Raw genomic sequence first — 11,240 nt, 5'->3', positions numbered from 1 at the left:
GTAGGTCCATCAACACTGTGCTGAGGAAGTTTGGGGAGGAATTTTAAGAGTTCCGTGCCCAGGAAGCCCTCCAGCCCGCGATATCCCCGAATTGGTGGGCCATTCCCAACTTCTGTAAAACCTTTGGTCTGGATGCAGACTGGGCTCTCAGTCCTTTCCTGACACGGCCACCTGGCTTATCAGGTGTTGTTCCTCTTCTTTAAACTCTGCTGCCTCACTTAACCACTGCTTGCTCACATCTGAATGCCTTCTTCTGCGGAGACAAGACCCTCTGAGCCGTTTCTGGCAACAAGCTGAATGGTCTTTATAAAATGTTTAAATTTATTTGATTTTGAAAGGCAGAGGGAGACAAATAGAGAGCGCTCATTTACTGGTTCACTTCCCTGATACCTGCAACAGCGAGGGCAGGGCTGGGCCAGGCCAAAGCTAGGAGTCAGGAACTCCATTTGAGTCTCCCATGGGGGTGGAAGGACCCAAGTACTTGAGCCATCATCTGGTGTCTCCCAGGGTATGCTTAGCAGGAATTGGAATGTAGGCCCTTTGTTATAAGAGGCAGGCGTCCCAAGGGGCAGCTCAGTTACTGTGCCATACCCCCCCCCCCCAATGATTTCTCAAAGGGTAAGACTGGAATTTTAGCCAAAATTTGATTTTTTATCAATACTTTAAGTAATCCAAAGCCTTTGCTTGCATTGTGACAATAATGTGCGAATCACATTTAAAAAAAAAAGTTATTTAGCTATTTGAAAGGCAGAATTAGAGAGGCAGAAAGATCTATTCACTGGTGCACTCCCCAAATGGCCAGAATGGCCAGAGTTGGGGTGATCCAAAGCCAGGAGCTGGGTCCGGTTCTCCCACATGGATGCAGGGGCCTAAGCACTTGGGACATCTTCTACTTTCTATTTTCCAGGCCATAGCAGAGACCTGGATCGGAAGTGGAGCAGTCTGGCCTCAAACTGGGGCCCATATTGGATGCCAGCACTGTAAGCGGCAGCTTTACCCGCTTTGCCACAATGCCGGGCCTGCAAATCGCATTTCTAAAAGCATGACCCCTTAGTTTTGTTTTGTTTCGTTCAGATTCATTTATTGATTTGAAAGGCAGAGTTACAGAGAAGGAGAAGCAGAGAGAGAGCGAGCGCTGTCTTCCATCCACTGGTTCACTCCCCAGATATCCACAACAGCCAGGGCTGGGTCAGGCCAAAGCCAGGAGCTTCATCCAGGTCTCCCACATGGGTTCAGGCCCCCATGTACCTGGGCCATCTTACTAAGCTTCCCTAGGCCACTAATAAGAAGCTGGATCAGAAACGAAGTTGCTGAGACTCAAACTGCCGCCCCCATGGGATGCTGATGTTGCAGCATTAACCCGTTTTGCCACGATGCTGGCCTCCACCCCCTGGTTCTTAGCACGAATGATCTAGAATGGATCAGAATGACTTCTTTGTAGGATGGTTGGTCATGTTAAGGTAGCTAGACAGACATTAATGTGTATGTGTTAGAGGGGTAAAGACGATGGGGATTTTTGAAGAAAATGGGGAATTTCTGTTGGGTAGCATGAGGAAAAATGTAGAAGCAAGTGGCCAACAATGATGTATTTGCAACCTTGTGCTGGTTCAGTGAGCTTGTTGGGTGGGTTCCAGCCCCTCCCTGAGGAATCTCCCCCTCCCTACTCCAGTCCTAGTCTGCCAGGAGAGAATGAGAGCAGTGATAAGTCCTGAGCGACCTTGCCCTGAGGAATATTGTGTGGCTAGCCACCTTTAATCCTTTCTCCTGCCTTGTCTGGGGGCAGCCAAGGCCTCTTTGCCAGAGGCTTTTAACCTAGGTGATGTGGGCTGGGGAGTATTGGTTTCTATTCCGGGCTCTTGTCCCTTACCCAGAGGAGCATTCTAAGTGCAGACCCTTGTAAGGTGCGCAAACTAATAACAGATCTTATTCAAAAGGCGCGAAAAGTGAACAAGGACACACATGAGCGTGGGTCGGCCCACGCGGAGAAATGCCCATCAAAGAGGAGAGGTGGAGGATGCGCAGACACCCACACAGCACTTGCGGCCACCTCCTCAGGACAGAGCAGATGCGTCCCAGGACAGAGGGTGTTTTGATTGGCCAGTAGGAGGATGGACTTACACTCGGGGGTTCTTTAAGGCTGCCAGCTCAGCAGCCCTAGACTAACACGTTGCTGCTCCCACATCATCATCACCCTGGCCTTTCCCCGGTCTTTTAGCCAAAGTCTCTTGGCCACACTTGTGCAGACACACACCTGCCCATGCCCCACGGCCAGTCCCATCACGAGTATCTTTCAAGAGACCAGGGCCAGCTGGTTCACTCTGCCCACGCTGGCCCTCTCGGGCCTCCCCGATGGCCTGACCTGCCCAGGGTCTGCCCTCTCCCCCTTCTCCCTCATCTGTGTCGGCATGGTGGGGGATGTCCTGTCTAGCAGTCCAGGCCCCGAGTTGCAGCCAGCCCTCAGAGCTTTGCTTCTTACGTCCCTACTGCAGGATGCCATGGGCCTCTCCCTCTGCCACCGTTTTGTAAGCAGCACTGACAAGCACTGGTCGCGATGGTTTCTCTTAAACTGCTATGAAAACGAAAATGTGTTTGAAAGGCAGAGTTGCAGAGAGAAGGGGGAGAGAGCTTCCATGTGCTGGTTCATTCTCCAAATGGCTTCAATGGCCAGGGCTGTGCCAGGCTGAAGCCAGGAGCCTGGAACTCCATCCGGGTCTGCTGTGCGGGTGGCAGGGGTCCAAGCTCTTGGCCCAGCTGATACTGCTTTTCCAGGTACATTATCAGGGTGTTGGATTAGAAACAGAGCAGCCAGGTTGTGAACCAGTGCTGGTATGGAATACCCACATTGCAGGTGGTGCCTTACCCCACTGTGCCACAACGCCTGCTCCCAAAACTGTTTTTACCACTAACAAGACCGCTTGCTGGGCCAAGTTTTCCAGCACTTTAAGCATCCTCCTAGGTTAGCAGTGGCGGGCCTCCTGTCCCAAAGCGTCCACATTTTCTTGCTTATTAAGTTCTGAGTTTCTCTGATTGCCTATTTCAGATCCCTGTGTTCCGTGGTTGTAGACAATATGTGCCTGTTAAAGAGCTTGCCCATCGCCGCTGCCACTCATTATAGGTCCCCACACCGGACAGGACAAAATGCTCTGTGTGTTCTTTCTAAAAGTCTGTGTAGATTGCTGAGTTGTTACTGTGGCTGGCTGATCTTTTAAAGAAGATTTATTTATTTAAAAGAGGTACAGGGGGACCAGCGCTGTAGCATAACATCCCATATGGGTTCTGGTCCCAGTCCCGGCTGCTCCATTTCCAATCCAGCTCCCTGCTAATGGCCTGGGAAAGCAACAGAAGGTGGCCTGAGTGTTTGGGCCCCTGCCATCCACGTGGGAGACCCATGTGAAACCCCTGGATTCTGGCTTTGGCCTGGCCCAGCCCCAGCCCTAGCAGTTGCAATTTGGCAAGTGAACCTATGGGTGAAAGATCTCTCTCTCTCCTTCTCTCTCTGTAACTTTGTCTTTCCAATAAATAAATAAATAAATAGGCAGAGTTACAGAGAGAGAAGGAGAGAGAGAAATCTTCCATCTGCTGCTTTACTCCCCAGATGGTCACAACAGCTGGGGCTGGGCCAGGCCAAAGCCAGGAGCCTGGAACCTCATCCAGGTCTCTCATGTGGGTGGCAGGGGTCCAAGTACTTGTGCCATCTTTCTCTGCTTTCCCAGGCAGCTGGATCAGAAATGGAGCAGCCGGGACTCAGACTGGCGCTCATATGAGATGTCAGCATCACAAGCAGCAGCTTACTGTGCCGTAATGCTGGTCCCAATGACCATCTTTTTCTTTCTTTCTTTTTTTTTTTTTCAGTAAAATTTTTCTTTTATTGTACAATATGCAATACTAAATGAAGACTTAGATTAGACAGATATTAGTAGATGTTCACGACATTAATGAACAGATGATTTCCTTGTATTTTTTAAAAAAGCTAATGCCAATGACCATCTTTTTCTTTCTTTCTTTTTTTTTTTAGATTTATTTATTTATTTGAAAGGTACAGAATTAAAAAAAAAAAAAGAGAGAGAGAAAAGTCTTCCATCTGCCGGTTCACTCCCCAAATGGCTGCAACGACTGGAGCTGGCCGATGCTAAGCCAGGCGCTTCCTCCAGGTCTCCCACGTGGGTGCAGGGGCCCAAGGACTTGGGCCATCCTCCGCTGTTCTTCAGACTGGAAGTGGAGCAGCCGGGACTCAAACTGGTGCCCACATGGGATGCTGGCACTGCAGGCTGCTTCACCAGCTACGCCAGAGCACTGGCCCCCTCATGACCATCTTTATAAGTCTTTTGACATCCAGTTGTGATTCTATGACAATATTTGCTATTAACAGTCTTGATTCTGTACTTACATGATTTGTAGGCTGAAGTGTGCAACACTTGGCAAAGTATAATTGTGGAAACAAAGATCAAATGCAGCTGTACAAATTGTTCTTTTAAACATATGTTCCTCTTAATTTCGAGATATTGGAGGACTATGTTAGGACATGAATTGAAGGAAACAGTAGGTAGGAAAGAAAGTGTAGAGGAAGCATGTATTCTTGGTAAGGTTGGTTGAGAAAGAGGATGAGGTACATTGTAAAGGTTTGTGGAAGTGAAGGGTGTGTGAGATTAAGCTGGGTGAGGTTAGAAGAAATTATGTTACAGTTAGGTCCTGTGTCTTCTCTACCTCTTTGTTCCATTATATATTTAATTGTCCTAAGTCATGGGTTCACATGCCTCATGCTAATCCTTCAATTGAGCAGTACGTTTTTTTGTTGTCCTTATCAGGTCTTGATTGCTTGAAAACAAAAATGGGTCTTAAAGGAGCTCACATGATCTGCCTGTTTGAGTGACTCCCAGAACTCTAATTAGATCTGGGCCACAGCCTTGGGTAAAGTGTTCAGGTTAAATGGATTAGTACTTTCACAAAAAGTCTAAGATCCTGTTTTCACCAAGTGGTTTGACCTCCCACAATTCCTTAAATGTAACTTCTGGCCGGCCTCTCTGGATTTTGACTGTTAGGTGGATCCCTGCAGCTCCCAAAGGCCGAGATGATAGCTGTGTGAGTTAATTTAGGTCGCGTAAACAGTTTCTACAATGATGCCAAACTCACAAGTGCTCCTTTAAGGGTCTGATGGTTTACATCCTGGCATCAAAGGGGTGTGGTTCCAGAGCGGCCCCATCCCCCACAGCTCCAGGCCAGACATGGCCTGTCCTGCATGTTCCATTGGTTGTGTTGGTGCAGCAGACTACAATTCTGTCTGCTCAGGTTCACCACCTGTGACCAAGACAAATGGACAAGAAAACATGAGCAGGAAGGAAACTTTGAGTGAAAAGCGAAAGCATGGTGTGAAATTTATATTTTAAAAGATTTATTTATTTATGTGAATGTCACAGACATCTTCCATCCACTGGTTCATTCCCAGATGGTCCCAATGGCCAGGGCTGAGCCAGGCTGAAGCCCAGGAGCCAGGAGCTTCTTTCAGGTCTCCGGTGTGGGTGCAGGGCCCTGGGGACTTGGGTCCATCTTCCACTGCTTTTCCCAGGCTCGTTAGCAGGGAGCTGGATTGGAAGTGGAGCAGCTGAGACATGAACCAGTGCCTATATGGAATGCTGGTGTTGCAGGTAGTGGCTTTACCCACTGTGCACAATGCCAGCCCATTTTTTTAATTTAAGATTTTATGTCTTATTTATTTATTTATTATTTTTTTGACAGGCAGAGTGGATAGTGAGAGAGACCGAGAGAAAGATCTTCCTTTTTGCCGTTGATTCACCCTCCAATGGCCGCTGCGGCCAGCGCATCTCGCTGATCCGAAGCCAGGAGCCAGGTGCTTCTCCTGGTCTCCCATGCGGGTGCAGGGCCCAAGCACTTGGGGCATCCTCCACTGCCCCGGGCCATAGCAGAGAGCTGGCCTGGAAGAGGGGCAACCAGGATAGAATCCGGCGCCCCAACCGGGAATGGAACCCGGTGTGCTAGTGCCGCAAGGCGGAGGATTAGCCTGTTAAGCCACGGCACCGGCCCTTATGTCTTACTTATTTAAAGGGTAGAGTTACAGAGAGGGAGAGACAGGACTTCCATCTTCCCATTCCTTCCCCAAGTAGCTACAGCAGAGCCAGGAGCCTAGAATTCCATCTGGATCTCCCGTGTGGTTGGCAGGGGCACATGAACTGGGGCCCTCTTCTGCTGCTTTCCCAGGCACATTAGTAGGGAGCTGGATCCGAAGCGGAGCAGCTGGGCCTCGAATCAGTGCTCGTAGTGGATGTTGGCGTTGCAGACAGCAGCTTGACCCACGACACCACAATGCCAGTCCCGAGGGAGAGCAAAGTTCTATTGAAGCAAAGGAAAGCTCCCTCAGTGAGAGGTGTTCTCGAGCAGGAGCCTAAGGCTTTGTGTCCTTTGGGCTGGGGGAAGTTGGGGCAGGTTTTGCAAGCATCACACATCTCAGGACCATCTCATTGCTGGGAGTCAGCATCTGGAGCTGGCCGAGTCCAGCTGTAACCACATCCTGTTTGGTTTTCAGTTTTTGAGTCCTGGGGGCTCTTTGTCCTTCTGCACATTAGGCTGGAGTCAGCTGGGCCCTTTGTGCCTGGCTGTGGACCTAGGGTTGCTTCCTGTCTATCAGGGGGCTGCAGAGGGTGGCGGGAATGTATGCTCGGTCGTCGCTGAGACAGGGAGCTGGCTGCCCTCCCCCACTGCACTCCTAACCTCGCTCGCACCCCTCCCCTGCCTTCTCCAGGTACTCAGGGTCCCCAGGCGCTAAAGGTTAACCTCCCCAAGTTGGGGGCAGAATGTCTACATAGGGGTCCAGCAATGCACCCAGGGGAAATCCTTGCCACTAGACAGGACACCTGTGTCAGGCCTGGGGTTTTACTCAGTAGCCGCGTGCATTTTGCCAGTAGCTACCCAGCAGTCATGGCTGGTCGAATTAAAGGGTAAACAAACAAAACCAAAAATGGGATAAATGCATGCTCTTGTCCTGCCCAAGCCAGCAGGCTCTGTCAACAGGCCAGATGCTCTACAGGGTGACTGACAGAGGCTCAGACAAGCTGAACGTTAAATAGCCGGGCATTTTGTGGGAGGTGCAGCCAAAAGGGAGGAGAGGTCCCCAAGGACACTTCGACACGGTTGCAGATGGCTCATGTGGTGCATACGGATACCAGAAATGAGCCGGGCTGTGTGGTCAACACATTAATGGGGTATGGGGTAAATGCCAGTGAAGTGTGGAATCCCCTGGCCCGCAGCCCACATGCTCCACGCTCACTCCCGAAGCCCTGGGAAGAACTTACATGGAGCTCTCCAGGCGTCGGGAGGTGGCAGCGCTTCGGATGGCGGGGACGCCTGCCCTAGCTTCCCTGTTCCCTTTCAGATGGGGAACCGACCCTCATCCCCCTCGGCTCACCTCTAGGACGGATTCTCAAAAATTGGTCACGGTTTGACCCCCCCTCCTTCACTGACTTTAAGGATGAATGAAGTGGCTAATTTCTCTTTGCAGCACCACCTGGCCACAATATAAATTAGGTGCCCAGAAAGCCTGGCCAGACAATGGAACTTTAAATTATAATACCATTTTATAGCTAGACCTGTTCTGCCGTGGGCATAGTAAGTGGACAGAAGTCTCCGACGTGCAGGCCTTTATGGCGCTAAGAGAAAATCATGAACTCTATAAAAACTGCAAGCTGGACTCATCCATGCTAAAACTTAATCTGCCACCAAGAGCCCACCCTGAGGCAAAGCCAAAAGAACTGCCACCGCAGAACAGTGCCCCTGTGGGTACCCAGCATCCCTGTGCCCTCTGCTCTCCTGTGCTTGGAGATTCAGCCCTCAGCCTTGAGTGTAGAAGACACTGGGAGGTACCCCCTACAGGACACGTGGGACTGAACGGCTCCTGGGGGAATGCTCAGGGCAGGAGGCCTCTTTACAATACGAGACACACAGAGGGAGATGGGAAGCTCTACATGGATAGATGGACGGTGTGAGCTCACTGACACGTTCACTCTTACCAGAAGGACACGGTTCTCCTCGCTCACAGGAAAACACACAGTCTAAAGATGCCCCTGACTGTAGGTTCCCAACTCAGGCCATTCCTGGTAGTAGAAGGAAGCTTCAAACGTTAGGGATAGGACCGAGCACCCCTTGGCTGACATGCGAAAGGCTGCCCCAGGTCTACTGTGACAGAGACCAGAAGGAAGAGGAAGGAGCTAAGCAGGTGGAGTGGTAGAGGAGCGTGGCAGGCCCAGCCGATAGCTGCTTTCCGCAGTGATCTGCCTGCCATCGAGGAGACCCAGTGAGGCCACTTCTGCCCACATAGCATCTGCGTTCCACGTGGAAGCCAGGGCACGGGGCGAGCGGCTGTCACAACAGAAGCTGGCCTCTGAAAGAGCCCTGGCCTCTCTGCCAAGAGCTGGGTCACCGCATTGCCCCGAGGGTAGGGGGACTCCCAGGTCAGCACCACAGGCCCTGCTGGCCCTGTGCCCAGGAAGCCCTTCCCTCCATCTGCTCCAAAGCCGACCGCTGCTACCGGGGGGCCAGGGCCTAGGGTCGTTGGATGCTGCAGGCAGGCCATGCCTTTTCTTTTAGATTCTGGAGTTGCCTATTCCGTGCTAACCTCTTCCCGGTCCTGCCTGGTAATGAGGGTTCACATGGTGCCTTCCCTAAGGAGATTTATGCCTGTGTTGCAATGTCTCTTCCGATACCCCATGTGAAGAGAGGTCTGGGCCTCACACATACCTGGCCTGCTCTATTATCATTAAGCCTAAAGGCCCCTCCTGTGGGTTCTTAGTTGCCAATGGCATAGAGTTACAGCTAACTTGGACAGTGCTACCACCTATTTGGACAGGCCCCTGCAGAGCACCTAAAGAACCAGTCTCTTGAGGCAGGTAGAGAGATCCATTAATATGTAGATGATTTGCTGCTGTGTTCTCTCAAGACTCCAGGTTGGGACCTTTGACTAACACCCTTAACTTCCTAGCAGAAGGTGGTTACTGTCAGAAGCAGACTGTTTAGGGCTCGTGCTCACCCCTGGGGACAGAGGCTGACCCAGAGAGGACATGGGCCGTGCAGCAAAGCCCTACTCCGACAGCCTTAAGACAGCTCCGCCGTTTCTCTAGCCGGTTGTAGATCCCTAGATACAGGAAATAATAAAGCAGGGAGCGAGAACAAAACACAGCCTTTTCCCAGGGAAAGGCTGTCATGGTTAGGGCCCCTGCGCAAGGATGGCCAAGCCTAGTCCTTCAAAACAGGGGGCCTTAGGCATGCTAACTGCTGCCCAAGGGGGGGTGCTGCGAGATGGTTGTGTTTGGGTCAAACAGGACAATGTAAACTGTATTTATCATCTCTTGGTTGAGGCCAGGCAGCGCTAGGACCAGGCTGAACAGGGTTGGAATCTCTGGCCCCACACTGGGTTGTGGAAATCCCAGTTTTTGTCTCTCCTCAGCCTTATAGCTCTCATACTCTCACTGCTCCTTGGACCCTGTGTCTTTACTGCACCGTTTGTTTTGTCTCTAACAGAATAGAAGGTGTGCGGCTCCAGATGATGATGAGGCAGGGCCTCCAGTCTGTGCGTCCATCAGATGACATGATCAGCCCGGTGAACCACGCCGGACCATCTTTTCCAACACCACAGGGCAGACCTCAAGAGAAGAGTACCCGTAACCAGCTCCACGCCCCCATATGCCAGCTTGAAGACAATGCAGAATATGGACCTTCACTCTTCCCCCTGCCCCGCATAAGACTGTGGGTTACTTCTCTTGAGGGGAGGTGTTAAGGGAGCTGGCTAGACGTTGGCCTACCGTGTGAGACAAGCTGAAGACAATGGGAGTTTTTCTGAAGATGAGAAACTTCTGTGTCATGGAATGAGACAAAAATGTGGAAGCAAGCCTGACCAGCAATTACACATCTAAAACCTCGCTCTTGTTCAGTAACTTTTGTTTGTTGTTGTTGTGAGCTCCTGCCCTGTCCCTGGGCTCTGTTCTCCCTACCCCGCATCAAGTGGGCTGTCAGGTCCAGTAACACCATGCCAGAACTTAGTCCCATGACCACACCCCCAGCAATGGGCGTGGCTGGGGCAGGAGTTGCCTTCCCACCCCGTGGCCTGAAGGCAGGGCAGTGACAGCCTTTGGTGAACAGCATCTGTGACTACCGGGGTGCCTCAGTGGAAACCCTTAGCCCAGAGGCGTCAGTCTGCTCTGCCCTCCCCTGACGATGTCCAGGCCTCCACTGCTCTCTTTGTCCCTGCCGCCCCGCCCTGCCCCGCCCCGCCCCGCCATCCCCAGGAACCAGTGAGTCCAGTGTCCATCACAACACCTCCTCCGAGTCTCGGCACAGTCCCTCAGTGCGTGATTTCTTGTGGTGGACACTGACTCTGTCCATCAGCGTCATGTCCTCCTTTTCTGTGGCACAGAGATGAACCACACTCCCCAGCCTCCCTGGCAGATAGATAGGTGTGGCCATGTGACTGACTTTTTTTTTTTTTAAGTATTAATTTATTTGAAAGGCAGAGTTACAGAGAGGCAGAGGCAGAGAGAGAGAGAAAGGTCTTCCACCCACTGGCTCACTCCCCAAATGGCTGCAATGGCTGGAGCTGAGCTGATCCGAAGCCAGGAGCCAGGAGCTTCTTCCAGGTCTCCCACATGGGTGCAGGGGCCCAAGGACTTGGGCCATCTTCTGCTGCTTTCCCAGGCCATAGCAGAGAGCTGGATTTAAGTACAGCAGCCGGGTCTCGGACCAGCACTTATATAGGATGCTGGTGCTGCAGGCGGTGGCTTTACCCGCTATATCCCAGCGCTGGCATCTTGACTGACTTCTAATGGGTGGAATGTAGTGGCCCCATGTCCAGACCTGGCCCATGGCGACCCCCATGCATGCTCCACCTGGATCCACTGCTGGATGCCAAGGCCCCAGGCATCTGGGAAGTCATCCTTAAAGATGGCGGATCCTCCCCTCCCCCAATCAACTTGGAAACCTGGAGGACTCTGCAGAGCAAAACCTTGCCTACCCGAAGCTGGGAGCATTCTTGGTGGATTCTTGGAGATATAAACTTGTAGCAGCTAGCATTACCCTAATTAATACACCGCTGCTCTACAGAGGAGATTAGGAAACTTGTACAGGGTGGCTGGCACTGGGGCGTAGTAGGCTAAGCCTCCGCCTTGACTCTGGCATCCCATGTGGCGCCAGTTCATGTCCCAGCTGCTCCACTTCCATCCAGCTCCTTGCTAGTGCACATG

The sequence above is a fragment of the Lepus europaeus genome, chromosome 11 (assembly GCF_033115175.1).
Source record: "Lepus europaeus isolate LE1 chromosome 11, mLepTim1.pri, whole genome shotgun sequence".
Taxonomy (NCBI): Eukaryota; Metazoa; Chordata; class Mammalia; order Lagomorpha; family Leporidae; genus Lepus; species Lepus europaeus.
This window is presented reverse-complemented; position numbering follows the sequence as displayed.